This window comes from Haliotis cracherodii, unplaced genomic scaffold (genome assembly GCF_022045235.1).
Source record: "Haliotis cracherodii isolate W230 unplaced genomic scaffold, xgHalCrac1.p SCAF_1, whole genome shotgun sequence".
Taxonomy (NCBI): Eukaryota; Metazoa; Mollusca; class Gastropoda; order Lepetellida; family Haliotidae; genus Haliotis; species Haliotis cracherodii.
In genome coordinates this window covers 88,472,833-88,490,771 of record NW_027266264.1, presented here as the reverse complement: position 1 = coordinate 88,490,771, position 17,939 = coordinate 88,472,833, and the positions used below count along the sequence as shown (strand labels likewise).

The 17,939-nt window shown below is 45.0% G+C and overlaps 1 pseudogene; it reads left to right on the top strand.

The window, feature by feature from the left end:
* Window positions 1–7,146: 7,146 nt before the first annotated feature.
* LOC139470407 (uncharacterized) lies at window positions 7,147–9,007 on the top strand (annotated as a pseudogene).
* The last annotated feature ends 8,932 nt before the right edge of the window (window positions 9,008–17,939 follow it).

The following is a 17,939-nucleotide window of genomic DNA, read 5'->3' as shown; positions in this document are numbered from 1 at the left end:
AGTTGCATAACTGAAGGGAAGTAACTCTTCCAGTAAGAAGTTGGTTTCAGTTATACGGAAAACCGTTTATACGGACAAATTGTGAAATGACGCATGTGTCCGTATAAACAAGGCACGACTGTATATGCTTATAACGAACTACGGTTATAACGAATTAAAATAAGTAGTCCCTTTGAGTTTGTTATAACCATACTTTACTGTATTTCGTTACTTTTAACTGCACATATTATTGTTATTTAAAACTGCTCACCAAAAATGACTGAGAAAGAAGTAGTTTCTAATAAAAATACGAGCTTTCCCAGTGATGAAACTATCATTCCTCCCACATGGAACCGCATGTAGATTAGCCTCCTCCTCCATTGCTCTCTTCCTCATGGAAACAATAATGTACCCTTATGAGGGTGAATAGCCGAGGTTGCAGTTGTAGTATTATTGCTGTGAATGGCCGAAGTTGCAGGGCTACTACTGATGCTGTGAATGACCGAGGTTGCAGGGCTAGTACTGTTGCTGTGGGTGTGAATGGCCGAAGTTGCAGGGCTAGTTTTGTTGCTGTGAATGACCGAGGTTGCAGGGCTAGTACTGTTGGTGTGAGGGTGAATGCGCGAGGTTGTAGGGCTACTACTGTTGCTGTGAATGGACGAGGTTGCAGGGCTAGTACTGTTGCTGTCAGGGTGAATGTCCAAGGTTGCAGGGCTACTATTGTTGCTGTGAATGGCCGAGGTTGCAGGGGTAGTATTGTTGCTGTGAATGCTCGAGGTTGCAGGGCTAGTACTGTTGTTGTGAATTGTCGAGGCTGCAGGGCTAGTAATGTTGCGGTGATGGTGAATGACCAAGGTTGCAGGGCTAGTACTGGTGCATTAGGGTGAATGCCCAAGGTTGCAAGGCTAGTATTGTTGCTGTGAATATCTAAGGTTACAGTTCTGGTACTGTTGCTGTGAGGGTGAATACACAAGATTGCAAGGCTAGTACTGTTGGTGTGAATATTCAAGGTTGCTGGGCTAGTATTGTTGCTGTCGGGGTGAATACCCGAGGTTGCAAGGCTAGTACTATTGGTGTGAATGCCCAAGGTTGAAAGGCTAGTACTGTTGCTGTCAGGGTGAATACCCAAGGTTGCAGGGCTAGTACTGTTGCTGTGAGGGTGAATGCCCGAGTCGCAGGGCTAGTTCTGTTGGTATGAGAGTGAATTCCCGAGGTTGCAGGGCTAGTACTGTTGGTATGAGGGTGAATTCCCGAGGTTGCAGGGATAGTACTGTTGCTGTGAGGGTGAATGCCCGAGTCGCAGGACTAGTATTGTTGCTGTAAATATCCAAGGTTGCAGGGATAGTACTGTTGCTGGAAGGGTGAATGCCCAAGGTTGCAGGGCTAGTTCTGTTGCTGTGAATATCCAATGTTGCTGGGCTAGTTCTGTTGCTGTGAATATCCAATGTTGCCGGGCTAGTTCTGTTTCTGTGAATATCCAATGTTGCCGGGCTAGTTCTGTTGATGTGATGGTGAATACCTGAGGTTGCAGGGCTAGTATTGTTGCTGTAAATATCCAAGGTTGCAGGGATAGCACTGTTGCTGTGAGGGTGAATGCCTGAGGTTGCAGGGCTAGTTCTGTTGGTATGAGAGTGAATTCCCGAGGTTGCAGGGCTAGTACTGTTGGTATGAGAGTGAATTCCCGAGGTTGCAGGGCTAGTACTATTGGTATGAGAATAAATTCCCGAGGTTGCAGGGCTAGTATATATACTGCAGCTGTTGCTGTGAATGCCTGATGTTGCAGGGCTAGTACAGTTGTTGTGAGAGTAAATACTCGAGGCTGCATGTCTAGTACTGCTGCTGTGTATGCCCGAGGTTGCAAAGCTAGTACTGTTCCTGTGAGAGTGAATGCCCTAGGTTGCAGGGCTAGTGTTGTTGGTTTGAGGGTGAATGGCCGAGGTTACACCATTTTTCAAATCTAAGTTTGGTCCAGCCTTTGCAAATATGCATGCCCTAAAGTATTATAATCTGCAAAGTTGCTATGATGTGTTTACTTAAAAACCTTTACCTTGGACCCTTTACACTGAAATATAACTGAATGTGTAAACTTATCTCTCATGATTTGCACATGTTCTCGAATCCTGAACAGTGTGCAATGCAACATTGGGATCACCCAGAATTTTCCCCGAAAGCCGGAGCTGATCATGGAGTCTTCCAGCAATGTATTAGTACACTGCTGCACAGTGAATGTGTGTCCCCGTGCTGAACAGTGAATGTGTGTCCCCAGGCTGCACAGTGAATGTGTGTCCCCATGCTGCACAGTAAATGTGTGTCCCCAGGCTGACACTGCTGCACAGTGAATGTGTGTCCCCATGCTGCACAGTGAATGTGTGTCCCCAGGCTGACACTGCTGCACAGTGAATGTGTGTCCCCATGCTGAACAGTGAATGTGTGTCCCCAGGCTGACACTGCTGCACAGTGAATATGTGTCCCCATGCTGAACAGTGAATGTGTGTCCCCAGGCTGACACTGCTGCACAGTGAATGTGTGTCCCCATGCTGAACAGTGAATATGTGTCCCCAGGCTGCACAGTGAATGTGTGTCCCCAGGCTGACACTGCTGCACAGTGAATATGTGTCCCCATGCTGCACAGTGAATGTGTGTCCCCAGGCTGACACTGCTGCACAGTGAATGTGTGTCCCCATGCTGCACAGTGAATATGTGTCCCCAGGCTGCACAGTGAATGTGTGTCCCCGTGCTCAACAGTGAATGTGTGTACCCGTGCTCAACAGTGAATGTGTGTCCCATGCTGCACAGTGAATGTGTGTACCCGTGCTGAACAGTGAATGTGTGTCCCCATGCTGCACAGTGAATGTATGTACCCGTGCTGAACAGCGAATGTGTGTCCCCATGCTGAACAGTGAATGTGTGTCCCCAGGCTGACACTGCTACACAGTGAATGTGTGTACCCGTGCTGAACAGTGAATGTGTGTCCCCATGCTGAACAGTGAATGTGTGTCCCCAGGCTGACACTGCTGCACAATCAATGTGTGTCCCCGGGCTGAACAGTGAATGTGTGTCCCCATGCTGCACAGTGAATGTGTGTCCCCGTGCTCAACAGTGAATGTGTGTCCCCATGCTGCACAGTGAATATGTGTCCCCAGGCTGCACAGTGAATGTGTGTCCCCGTGCTCAACAGTGAATGTGTGTCCCCATGCTCAACAGTGAATGTGTGTCCCATGCTGCACAGTGAATGTGTGTACCCGTGCTGAACAGTGAATGTGTGTCCCCATGCTGCACAGTGAATGTATGTACCCGTGCTGAACAGTGAATGTGTGTCCCCATGCTGAACAGTGAATGTGTGTCCCCAGGCTGACACTGCTGCACAATCAATGTGTGTCCCCGGGCTGAACAGTGAATGTGTGTCCCCATGCTGCACAGTGAATGTGTGTCCCCGTGCTCAACAGTGAATGTGTGTCCCCGTGCTCAACAGTGAATGTGTATACCCAGGCTGACACTGCTACACAGTGAATGTGTGTCCCCGTGCTGTACAGCGAATGTGTGTCCCCATGCTGAACAGTGAATGTGTGTCCCCAGGCTGACACTGCTGCACAATCAATGTGTGTCCCTGGGCTGAACAGTGAATGTGTGTCCCCATGCTGAACAGTGAATGTGTGTCCCCATGCTGCACAGTGAATGAGTGTCCACATGCTGACACTGCTGCACAGTGAATGTGTATCCCCATGCTGCACAGTGATGCGTGTCCCCGTGCTGACACTGCTGCACAGAGAATGTGTGTCCCCGTGCTGCATATTGAATGTGTGTCCCCATGCTGCACAGTGAATGCGTCTCCCAAGGCTGACACTGCTGCACAATGAATGTGTGTCCCCATGCTGATGGTTCTGTCAGTGCCGACGGACCCCTACTGAAACACATTACAGGCATTCTGTTGATACACTAGTGGAAATGCCAAATGTGTAGCCAACTGCATATGTATTTTTCGATTGCTTTGATTCACTAATAAAATTTCTTATTTGCACTTAATTTCATACAGATGCAAATTTTATTCTTAGAAAGCAAACATCTACATAAACAGAATTACAACCATTACTTCACTATTTGATAGAAATGAAAGCATGCTTTGGTGCTTCGAAACTTGGCAATTTGCCATTGTCCCAGTCGGACAGTGGTCACATAAAACACTGTCTCAATGTTTATGCCGTAAGATTCAAGTTGATAGCATGACTTAACACATCAACATCACAATTATGATAAATAAGCTTAAGTTCATGACTTTTACTTTTACAATGTGTCCACATCAGTTACATGTGTAGATTTATGTATCAGCTGAAAGAAACAGCAACATGTAATGATGTCCTCTGTGGGATGACTCACGAATTACCTGACAATACTGGCCATCACTGCAACATCTGAACAGTGACTTTCTCATGTCTTTGGAGACTCAAAACACCTTTTATAAGTTTCATGACCCAGCAACATCTTAACAACATCAAGCTGTTGCACATCCACAAAGAGGACACTGAGGATGTTTGCCTTATGGACATTGCCACAGCATTTGCCCATGCAAACCAGAGCTGTGGTACCTTCTTTGATGTCTTTGTATGGGAACTGTCCTACCTAAACCTCAATGCAATGAACCAAAGCATGTGACTATGGAAGAAAATGTTTTCCAAGCCAATCAAAAACTAATAGAAAATGTTCACGAGTATAAATATCTGGGAGTATATCACAGGCTTAATAAATTCACCAAAATACAAATATAAAGCTATGTATTTCATACTGAAAACTAAACAGCTTAACCTATCATGAAATTGTTGATTCAATGGTTGTTCATTTCTTAGAAATTTACTCCCTCTTAGGAAATCCACACATTATATATGTTATGCAGTGAACTTGGGAGGGTACCCTGAGATATCGCAGCCAAGACTAGATCAATGGACTAAAAGCAAGGGAAATGTAACAAATTGTCAGTATTATTGTATAAACTACTTCCCCATAACTTCTCGAATGGTATAACTAACAGATGGATTCAGTATATTAAAAATATACTTGAATATGTTGGTCTCTCATACATTTATATATACGAGTATATTTAAAATTATGAGAAACCATAAGCATAGCACTTTGGTACAGCTGATTGCTATAACGGGACATTTTTTCGTATGGAACAATTTGACCAGACACTGAAGGGACTTCCCGTGCTATATGTATTTCGATTGCGAAAACGTCATGTTGACAAATTATACTCAAATTGCCACAAATATGACTATATCGAGTCACAGTATGGCATTTATGATATATGTATCCATTCTCTGGCACCTAAAGTTCGTTTCAAGGCGCCAATAGCGGTAATCTGACCGTGGTTGCTGTAAATAAAGGCGAGTTGTGCGATAAACCGATCACTTCACACACAATTTCACTGAAATTAATGTAAACAATATTGAATGAAATTTTGAATGAAATTAATGAAATATACTAAAAACATATGTCCAGATATACAATGAACACAATTTCTGAGATATTAACAAAACATTCTCACTATAATGCTATATGTAATTATGCCATGTACAGCATGTAATTGTAGGTGTACATACATGTATTATTCTATGTTTTGCATGGCACGTGGTGTTTAATGCTGTGAGATATTCCTTGTGTAAACCTCTAATGCTTTGGATGGCGTCCAAGAGCGAAGAAAGTTCAGTTCAGTTCAGTTCAGTCAGATTTCAGCTATAAAACCCCTAAATAGGTGTCACTAATTGTTTTACTTTTACAAGAAAGATGTTTAATTTTCCAAACTTATCTTAATTAATAGCATTTAGTGATTAGAACTAAATGCCTTTATGTTAGGCTTGGCACAGTTGCTAATATTATTACAGCGAAATACCTTCACTCCGTGCAGCTACATGCCGTTTTGCATGGTGCCATCGTCTCTGGCCTAGATCCGCTCTTGGCACGTCCGGTAAAGGAGCGTTTGTTTATATTTGCTATGACCTGTTGTAGCGTGACATCAGCTCACGCAGCACTTGCTCTCCAGCTTTCAGCCGTACAACACATAGTTATATTCGCGCATTCATCTATAGTTCGTTGCAATTACCATTAAGAATGCCACCAAAAAGACAGGCTGCCTTAAATCACCGCCTCGTAAGGAGCGGGAAAATAGCCAGGAGGGAACCAAGTGTCCGGCAAGCGACATCGGCTACTGGTAAGTCACGAAGATCAGCTAGATCTCAATTGCACGGACCCCCCTTGCCAAGTGTACAAATAGCTGCTAACTTGCTAGTTGAAGCAGATGATTCGGACAATTCAAACGTTCTCCCGCGAGTCGATCACGGAGACATCGAAGAGCCCCAACAAGTGGTGTCCCCCGTTCCGTCGAGGCTAGCTATATCGAGCCAACTCAACAGCATACTGGATATGCTAGGCAAACGGATGGCCCAAGATACTTCTCGGAGCTTTACTGTCATGCGAGGGGTAAGTACAAATGATCTGGGGGTAACGGGGTCGGTGGTGTCAAGAAATCCTGATGTGTTGTCATTTAGCAGTGCACACTCGGGCGAGCCGGGAGTTTCCCGTGACGTCACACCATGTGCAGAGTCAGGAGCGGGGTCAACCAATCAGGGAACAGGGGATTCCCTGACCTTCCAGGCGGATGCTATCAGCGCTCACGTCCGTCAAGTTGTACGGGAGAGAGTATGGAGAGGGGAGTTTGTGGAGTTGACTACATTGTTGCCAGGCGCACAGTTGCATGACGATGACGATGCATTTAAGATGCAGGTAATCTGTGATTCTCGCCGGCCAAGCCGGCTAACGCCAGGGCATTAAGCATAGGCCAATGGACGTCAGCTTTCCACATATATATGAGCATTTACGTGGTGAAACATTTTTGTCAGTCAACCATACAGGGCATGTTGGCATACATGGAAACAATCCGTAATGCCGCAGTCCGCTCCGGGGGATTTGGCTGGTCAAACTACGACCAGCAATTCCGACACCGTATGGCACCAGACCCAATTCGGGAGTGGGGCAAGATAGACGGTGAATTGTGGTTGAAGCACATGACACCGACTATGCTCCAATTGTGGCGAACAACATCCCGCCTATTCTTGCTTTTGCGCAAAGGGGGGGGTCGTAGACCCTCCAAACAACTTAACTCCACACAGGCAACCCATGCTAAAGGCACTGGCCCCAACTCCACTCATACTCACTAGATTAAAGCGACATTTGCAATGGTACAAGCATTCTAACCATGCCCATGCCATTTATTTATTACAAGGTTTGGAATCAGGTTTTCAACTGGAATATAGTGGGGCACGCCTAAGTCGTTGGTCTGAGAATCTACGCTCAGCCAGGGATCCCATTTTACAAGAGATAGTAGCTGCCAAATTGAAAAAGGAAGTAAAATTAGGTAGGGTGGCAGGTCCTTTTGAAACGCCGCCCCTGCTGAACCTACAAGTTTCACCCATCGGTCTCGTACCCAAAAAGCAAACGGGTAAGAGTCAGTCCTTGCTGGGGACAGACGATTTTTGTTTAATACACCACCTTTCTTATCCTCAAGGCAGATCAATCAACGACAACATAGACAGCGAAGCATGCTCCGTGTCATATGCACGGTTCGACGAGGCTGTCAGTATGGTACAGCAACTTGGTCCAGATGCTCCACTTGCAAAATTTGATGTGAAATCGGCTTTCAGGATTATGCCGGTACACCCTCAGGACTTTGAGTTGCTAGGCTTGCGCTTTCAAGGTACATACTACTTTGATAAATGCTTGCCGTTTGGCTGTTCCATATCATGCTCAGCGTTTGAAAAATTCAGCACCTTTTTGCAATGGTGTGTGCAACAAAAGTTGCCTAACGGCCAACTCATGCATTACCTTGATGATTTTCTCACAGGCGGAACTGCAGGAACGAAAGACTGTGGTGACAACATTGATACATGTCTCAGTACTTTCCAGGAGCTGGGCATACCCGTAGCACATGAGAAGACAGTAGGTCCTGGATCCTGCTTAACATTCCTAGGTCTTGAAATCGACACAGTCAGGATGCAGGTTAGAATACCACAGGAAAAGATTGTAAATATCCGCGCAATCATACACGATATGCTGGCCTCAGGTAAGCACAAAGTGACCCGTAAAGCTCTGGTGGGTAAGCTAAATTTCATGTGCCGGGCAATACCCATGGGTAGACCGTTTTGCCGCAGACTGATTGATGCCCATACAAAGGTAACTCATCAAGCACACCGTGTTTGCATCAAGCGGGGAGTTCGGGAGGACCTAGAGGTTTGGCTCGGGTTCTTGGGGGAATTTAACGGTGTGTCTGTTTTTCAGAATAAAAAGTGGGCTGACAATACATGTCTGCAGCTGTTTACTGACACAGCCAGCACTGTGGGGTTCGGCGCATACTATAACGGGAACTGTGCAAACGGGCTCTGGCCCCGTGAGTGGGTGGAGGACGGCTCGACTCGTGACATGACACTGCTGGAGTTGTTTCCGATTGTGCTGTCAGTTTGTCTGTGGGGGACAGCCTTTGCTAACAGGAAAGTACTTTTCTTTTGTGATAACCAAGCTGTAGTGTCAATAATAAATAAACAGTCTTCAAAGGCACCCAGAATCATGTCACTGATTAGGCAGCTAGTGCTGCAGTGCCTCAAACACAATATTTTGTTCAAGGCCAGATATATAACAACACACAACAATATTATCGCAGATGCACTGTCGAGATTTCAGTGGGAACGATTCCGCAATGCAGCTCCATCAGCCAATCTGCATCCCACACCACTTCCAGACAATCTCTGGCAGGTTTAACAATCGAGGCAGAGAGGCTCCTTCAGCGATCATTGGCGGCAAACACATGGGCAACTTACCAGGCAGGAACCCAAGCGTTGCAAGCATTCAGGACATCACAAAACCTGGGAGATGTCTGGCCGGTTCCAATAACTCATCTGGTACACTTCATTGCTCACCTGTCAGTGTCAGGACATGCACCGAGTACTTTAAGAACGTATATGGCCGGTATCTCAACGTACCATAGGCTACACAGCATGGAAGACCGCATGGAAGGCCACTGTGTTATTACTAAAATGATTACGGGGATGCAAAAGTGTCAGGGGAGGCAGGATCACAGAAAACCAATAACAATAGACCTGCTCAAAGTAATTGTAAACAAACTGCAATTTGTCTGCTCTTCTACCTATGAAGTAAGATTGTTCAAAGCAGTATATTGCTTGGCCTTCTTTGGTTTCTTTCGGGTGAGTGAACTCGTGCAAACCAAACTTTCTCAGCCAGGGTGCGCTTTCTTAGACCTAGAAGTCCAAGACACGACTAAGACAGTAACAGTCGCTCTAAGGCATTCAAAAACGGACAGGCACTCACATGGCATAGTTGTTTCCATTTCCGCCATACCTGGCCACAATCTGTGTCCAGTGGCTGCAGTTAAAAGCATACCTAACAGTTCGATCACAGGGTCAGACTCAAGCTTTCGTACACTTTGATAAATCTCCCCTGACCAGGTATCAATTTCAGGCCGTGCTAAAAAGAGCACTGGCGCATAGCGGCATCTGCACAGCAGCATACTCTTCGCATTCCTTCAGGATTGGCGCAGCAACGACAGCAGCCGATAACGGAGTGAGTTCAGATTTGATACAGCAATTTGGTAGGTGGGGGTCAGAATGTTATAAAAGCTATATACGCATACCTGCAAACATTTAAATCACCAACCACGCAAGAACAGTTTTCGTCCTATTCAGTATGTTTTCAGTATGGTTGGTTGGGTCCAGCTTCCTGACCCAGCCTAGAGAGCACCTACAGGACAGTGACTTCGGTATTCCAGGGGGATGTCTCTGGTTGGCAAGGGGCAGCATGAGGTGGGAGGAGCTGACCAAGCTGATAGATGCACAGGTCAAAGCAATGCAGACACCACCAAAGGCGGTGGTGATTCACCTTGGTTCAAACGAATGGGGAAGGTAACCACGTGTCAGCTATATCATGAGATCAAGCTGGCACTTCTGAGGATACACCTCCTCCTACCTGGTGCTGTCATTCTGTGGTCAGACATGCTGCCACGGAGGTACTGGCATGTAGCCAGCCGTGCCCGGGACCTGGACGGGGCCAGGCAGAAGCTGAACAGACGAGTGGGGAACAGGGCCCGTGAGCTTGGGGGGATACGGGTTCCCCACACAGTGTTCAACCGGGAGGAGCAGCAACTGTACCTGCGTGACGGGGTTCATTTGTCACCGGCCGGACTTGATCTTTTCACACAAAACATTGGTGCTTGTGGCGGGGTGCTGGTGGACTGCATTACAAGTTACATTTGGCGTCTTGGCATACATCCCAAATTATAAATGATTTAGGATAGGGTTGCCCGCTTTACAGCAGGAACCAATTTATCCATTCTGCTTTACAGCAGATGGCTTAGTGTCCGCTTTACAGCGGATCGTCAGCTTGGCAACAATAGTTGCCCTGGCTCATGGTTTGGCAATGGTACTTGCCTGGCAGCGATAGCTGCATAGCAACATGGGTTGCTTGGCAACGGTAGTTGCGGGGCAGCAGGCGCTGCATTGGTAAGCAACATGGGCTGCTTGGCAACGGTAGTTGCTGCAGTTGGGGTTGCTTAACAGGGGTTAAGCTCATTGCCGTAGTCCACCAGTACCTCCACATCCGCAACCATTTCATCCAATAATATCTCTTGTCTTAATTTGAAGCTCCGCTATCATGCATGATGGCGGAGCCTGTCATAATGGAGCCATGTCCTTATATAAAGATGATTAATTTCTTGAACACAATATTGAAACATGTTTTCTCTCCACCAGAGTTTGCGTATCATCCTGTCATCAACATACTTCGTCTCCTGTCTAAGACAGGAAACCTTACAGATGCTAATCGCAGCTCACTTGTCACAACTGGTGACTTTACTGGCTAAAGAGAGATACATCTTCCTCAGCACAGGTTATCGTTTGTGTATAATTTTGAATCACTTAATGAGATGACTTGGCTAAATCCTATTGTCAAAACACACAAACTATAATAACAGCACTTTAAATTCTACATCTGCACGGGTTTTTTCTATTGTAGCGGCCATAAAATGGGATGGGATTTGACCCTTGGTGCTCGTGGTCTGAGGTGGAAACCTTGTCACTTGACCAAAGAGATTAACCCCGCCAGCAAGCTGACAAGGTGAGCTGTCATCAGCTGGGATGACACCATGCCCTGCTACACTGACAAGGTAAGGATGTCATCTGTCTGATGACACCACGCCCTGCTACACTGACAAGGTAAGGATGTCCTCTGTGGGATGACACCATGCCCTGCTACACTGACAAGGTAAGGATGTCATCTGTGGGATGACACCACATCCTGCTACACTGACAAGGTAAGGATGTCATCTGTGGGATGACTCTATGCCCTGCTACACTGACAAGGTAAGGATGTCATCTGTGGGATGACTCCATACCCTGCTACATTGACAAGGTAAGGCTGTCATCTGTGGGATGAATCCATGCCCTGCTACACTGACAAGGTCAGAATGTCATCTGTGGGATGACTCATGCCCTGCAACACTGACAAGGTCAGGATGTCATCTGTGGGATGACTCCATGCCCTGCAACACTGACAAGGTCAGGATGTCATCTGTGGGATGACACCACATCCTGCTACACTGACAAGGTCAGGATGTCATCTGTGGGATGACACCAAGCCCTGCTACACTGACAAGGTAAGGATGTCATCTGTGGGATGACACCACATCCTGCTACACTGACAAGGTCAGGATGTCATCTGTGGGATGACTCTATGCCCTGCTACACTGACAAGATCAGGATGTCATCTGTGGGGTGACTCCATACCCTGCTACATTGACAAGGTAAGGCTGTCATCTGTGGGATGAATCCATGCCCTGCTACACTGACAAGGTAAGGATGGCATCTGTGGGATAACTCCATGCCCTGCTACACTGACAAGATAAGGATGTCATCTGTGGGATGACACATGCCCTGCTACACTGACAAGATCAGGATGTCATCTGTGGGATGACTCTACGCCCTGCTGCACTGACAAGGTCAGGATGCCCTCTTTGGGATGACTCCATACCCTGCTACACTGACAAGGTCAGGATGACATCTGTGGGATGACTCTACGTCCTGCTACACTGACAATGTCAGGATGTCATCTGTGGGATGACTCCACGCCCTGCTACACTGACAATGTCAGGATGTCATCTGTGGGATGACTCCACGCCCTGCTACACTGACAAGGTCAGGATGTCATCTGTGGGATGACTCATGCCCTGCTACACTGACAAGGTAAGGATGTCATCTGTGGGATGACTCCATACCCTGCTACACTGACAAGGTAAGGATGTCATATGTGGGATGACTCATGCCCTGCTACACTGACAAGGTAAGGATGTCATCTGTGGGATTTCTCCAGCCCTGCAACACTGACAAGGTCAGGATGTCATCTGTGGGATGACTCCATGCCCTGCAACACTGACAAGGTCAGGATGTCATCTGTGGGATGACTCTACGCCCTGCTACACTGACAAGGTAAGGATGGCATCTGTGGGATGACTCCATGCCCTGCTACACTGACAAGGTCAGGATGTCATCTGTGGGGTGACACCACGCCCTGCTACACTGACAAGGTAAGGATGTCATCTGTGGGATGACTCTACGCCCTGCTACACTGACTAGGTAAGGATGGCATCTGTGGGATGACTCTACGCCCTGCTACACTGACAAGGTAAGGATATCATCTGTGGGATGACTCCATGCCCTGCTACACTGACAAGATAAGGATGTCATCTGTGGGATGACTCCTTGCCCTGCAACACTATGAGTGCCAAAGGAAAAATAGATATGAAAAATAATCCAACTCAAAGAGGCTATGAATTTCCGATAGCTGGATAGTCTTGTATTCATGGAGACAAGTGAAGTGAGTGAACATGGTGTTTTATGCTGACTACAATGTTGTAAGAGTGAGAGGATATGTTGTAGTTACAACACACCAAGACGAGTTGTTTGGGCAGTAAGAGCACGGATGGCTTGGCATTTGATTGACAGACAAAAGGACCAAGGGGCGGAGCCCTGAGGTGATCCTTTTGTCTGTCAATCAAATGCCAAGCCAATCCGTGCTCTTACTGCCTAAACTATGAGTAGGTGGGTGTGTTGTAAGTGACAGGTTGTGATGGTCATTCCAAAATTGCACGAGTTTGTTTAAAATTTAGTGACGTATAATATGACGTTTAATATGACGTCACATGCTGTCTGCCTTTGAACCGTTTTTAACTTTTAATCTTATTGTTAAGTCAAGTGTTAACTTGGGAATTTTCAAAGGCAATTAGAAATTTCAACTATTAATTTTCCGATTTTAGCAAAGTACGTTCTGTGTCCAGTTGGTTTTTTGTTTGACAGTTAAATTTTAATCTTTTAATAAAGTTATAAACATTTCTATTGTTTTTGTCGTTGTTTATTAATATTAATTACGTTATTACTCTTGAACACTGTGTACAGCACTAAAGAAACATTCCTGTAAGTTTGAAATTTCTCAAGCTTACTGATCTTGGCATCAGCCAGTGGTAATAATCTTTAACAAACCATGCTCTTACTACCATGATACAGCACAGGTAAGATCAAAGTACCGCTCGCAACCCGTGCTACAATGTGCAGTTTCAGTTCACACACATCTTTAGTACTGTGCTGACATGTGGCACATTATATTCATTACTGTACTACATTGTTCTTCCTCCTGTCCCATCAAAACCCTGTACATATCAAATTTCTGAGCAATGGAGCCACCACACCAATACAGACATGTGACCAAAATTAATCATTTCAAGCATTCCAGTGTACCAATATATCAGCACTGACTTGTGCAGAACATTCAGCTGTGAAGAGAGACTAATCAACAGTGCTCCATGCAGTCAGTCACAGGCTGCTCAGACGAGATTAGTGTTTTGGAGAGAGACCAGAGAAGCCATTTCAGATTGTTTGTTTACATACTGCCCAAGTCAGTGAGGCAAGCAGACATATGTTTGCAAACAGACAAGATAAATGGAAAAAGAATGTCTGGGATTAATACTTAATCAAATTTCGCACATAAATCGTTGTTTCCAATCTAAAAACAAGGTTATTTCATGTCCTTTCCTTTATCTCTCAGCATGAATATAATGACGGGCTGGTTGTATTTCATTTATTAAATCATCTCACCTCCATGTCAGAATGTTGAGATCTGATACCTTGATAAAATATCATGCATCCCTCCTGGGAGGGGAATAAATTTCTGAGTGGGACAATAAATTCATTATACCCCGCCATGAAGAAAACAGGCAGCATGTGGATTTCAGAGTGGGTGAATGATTCCCTTATACCCCACCACAAAGCAAAAAACTGCACATGTATGAGTCAATGAAAGACATGTGACACAGAAGTTAACCTCAGCCCAATTTAACTACTGTTTTCTATGAATTTTCATTTTGTTTTAATTCTTTTACAATGGCAGATTGAAACATGTCGGTAAGATACATTCGTTGTAGTAGTACTACTCAGGGTACTTGTGATTCTATGTTTCCAGCATAAGGTTTTATACCACGAGTGAGACACATAAAACCACATGTACCTTATTGTTATACTGCTACAACTTATAGCGCCATTCACAAGCTAACTCAAGTTCAATATATTTTTTAAAAATTCAGCCCATTCTCATTCTCTCACTCACTCATTGATAAACTCAACTTCTTTAAATAACATACCATATTTTCTTAAGTATAGTGCCCACCCAAGTATAATGCTAAACCCCTTCTAGTGGATTCAGTATTATTTTTTTTTAAATATTTCGAATATTATGTGCAGAAAGAAATTCGGGTAAATGAACTGGTGATAAGAAACTTGGTCAGTACAAATTAAAAATTTTAGATAAAAAATCACCAGACATGTTGATTTACAGTTTAAATTGTATTCTTTGTTCTGCTAGGCATTTTTTACATCCAGGGATTAAGATTACCTGGTGTATTTTCTCATAAACTAAGCTGGAAACAGCAATCAGTTGTACACGGTTTCTTGGAATCTACCGGTGACTCGGTTAAAACTTACCCAATGATATAACGTTAAAGGATTTTGAAGGAAAAATTGTATTTGAAAGCTATTTTTTTATCATGAATAATATATTCCATTATCTTGTAATTTTACTAAATACAGTCAAGTCTCGTTAATCCAACACTCGTTAATCCGACCCTAATGATGGGAACGGATTAAATCAGTGCTATTTAGACCCATTAATCCGATGGTCTCTTACTCCGACTCCGACACATCTCATTTGCAACAAATTACCGAAATCACTCGTTAATCAGTAGTGGTGCGCGGTATAATTGTAGCAGGGCAGTGAATGATGTGATAGCCAAACACACGCTACGGGTGAGAGACGTTTATTTCGCCAATGGATCGGTCACATATTTATCTATCTAATATGTAGTATCTAGTATCTACACCCCTGTGGGTGAGACTGGGGTGTCTTCCCGACTGCCGCCGCAACTTATAATTCCGGATATCTGATTTCAACTTGTCTGTGCAGGAAATGTGTGCAGACTGAGAACATGCTGTGAGACAAAGGGTCAACTTTGAGGGTTAGATTGGCCAATCAGTTGAGCCCGTCATGGCTTGGGTTTGTTAAGGCTTACAACATGAAGGACATATTAACTACATTTAATCTATCTTAACTAATGATTTATGTTTAAAGTTGAACACTTAAAAGCAGATACTGAAGGTGAATAAAATAAATATGTACAATGTTGTATCTGTCACACACTTCCCCCCTCGGTGAAATGACGTCCTCGTCATTTATTCTTTCCTGTGACCAGATCCAGTAGGGCATCAGAGAGACGTTTTGGCTGGCCCTCAAGCAATCCTTCCTCTATGAGAGAACTGAGATAGTTTGCTCGAGATAACCAATCTGGTTGAGTAACTGCTGAAAGAGCAAACTCACAACCGCTCATCCATTTTGGGGGTCTCCGCTCTCGAACAGACCTCCTTGGTTGAGGATTCGGTGGTACCATTGGAATCGGTGCAGCAGCAAGTTCTCTGTCTGGTGGGACATCCACAGGTGGAACTGGAGGTTCTTCTGAAGGCTGTTCCTGTTGTTCAACATCTACAGTCTCATCCCTTCCATCAACTTCAGTGTTCTGGTCCTCACTCTCAACATCTTCTTTCGGCTTATCTTCAGGTGGCCTGTCACCTGGATAAAGAGCTGACCCTGCAGAGTCCGAATGATGAGTAATGACTAACACCATATCTTCTCCATCTTCCAGTTCATCTTCATCATGTGAGATGCCTGTGGTGTCTTCTCTGGGTGTCTGGTTTACACACGTCCTTGGTCGAACTTTAGGTTGTGGTTGTGGAGACTTGATTCGTCTTGGTTTAGGCACTGGCGCTGTTTGGGGAAGGGAGCCGATGGGAAGCAGTAAATTCCTGTGCAAGGTTCTTGTTCGTCCGTGTCCATTCTCCTTACCAACGACAAATACTGGTATGGATGGATTTGGTTGGTCCAAGATGACATAAATATCTTCTTCCCATCTGTCTGCTAACTTGTGCCGGCCGTCAAAGGCAACCACCTTCACAAGTACTCTGTCTCCCTTCTCAATGACAGCTGCTCTTGCTTTCTGGTCGTAGAAACTCTTGTTCCTGGACTGGGCTTTCTTAGCTGCAGACGATGCTATGTAATAAGCTTGGCTGAGACGATCTTTCAAGTCTTTGATGTAACAGGTCATTGATGTTGACTTGGCTGAATCCATGTCAAGTCCAAAAGCTATATCCATCGGGAGACGTGGATGACGTCCATACATCAAGAAGAATGGTGCAAAGCCTGTTGATTCATGGCGAGTACTGTTATATGCGTGTACTAATGGTCCAACAAAGGCTTTCCAGTTCTTCTTGCTATCTGGATCAAGGGTACCAAGCATGTTGCAGAGAGTCCTGTTGAAACGTTCACACATTCCATTCCCCATTGGATGATATGGTGTGGTCCGGGATTTGTTGATTTTCAGAAGCTGACATAACTCTCGCATGAGATTCCGAGTGAAGTTTTCTCCTTGATCCGAGTGAATACGCTTAGGTATCCCATAATGTATAATGAAATTGTTGAAGAAGACTTCAGCTGTTGTCTTGGCCGTCATGTTCTTGGTAGTGTAGGCCTGGGCATAGCGGGTGAAGTGGTCAGTGACAACTAGAACATGTTGCTGTCCTCCCTTTGATGGCTCCAGGGTGAGAAAGTCCATGCAGACCAGTTCTAGAGGCTGTGAGGTTTCTATACTGACCAGTGGAGCTCTTCCTGTTGGTGTTTTACGACGCAGACATGGCACACATCGTTGAACAAGAGTCTCTACATCCTTGGTCATCCCAGGCCAATAAAATCTGTCCTTGATGAGAGACAAGGTCCTGTCTCTCCCTGGATGCCCAACGTTGTCGTGGAGACTTCGCAATACGGCCGATCTACATCTTGTTGGAAGGACTAACTGTTCTTGATCTTCTCCCTCTGTCTTGATGACTCTATACAAAACACCTTGGTTTAGCTGAAAGTGCTGAAAACTTTTCAACAGTGTAGTCATCTCTTGATTCCCAATAAAATGTGTCCTGTCTGGTTTAGTCCTGTTTCTGAGATGATCAATGATGATACCAATCTCTGGATCATTTGATTGAGTTCGTCTCCAATCCCTGGCATTAAACTCGCATCTGTCTTCAGTTATCTCTTCTTGCTCATCTATGTCAGGGGTGGATAGAATCAAACTTTCAACAAGACTTGAAATTTGTAAAACTTCACAGATTGCTCTTATTGAGTCCTTGTTGACCTCTTCCATTTGCACTTGATGTTCTCTTTGAGGCAATCTGGACAGGGCATAAGCATCTATGTTGGATTTTCCTGACCTGTACTGGATAGTAAAGTTGTAGTTGGCTAGAGAAGCTAACCAACGGTGTCCAGTA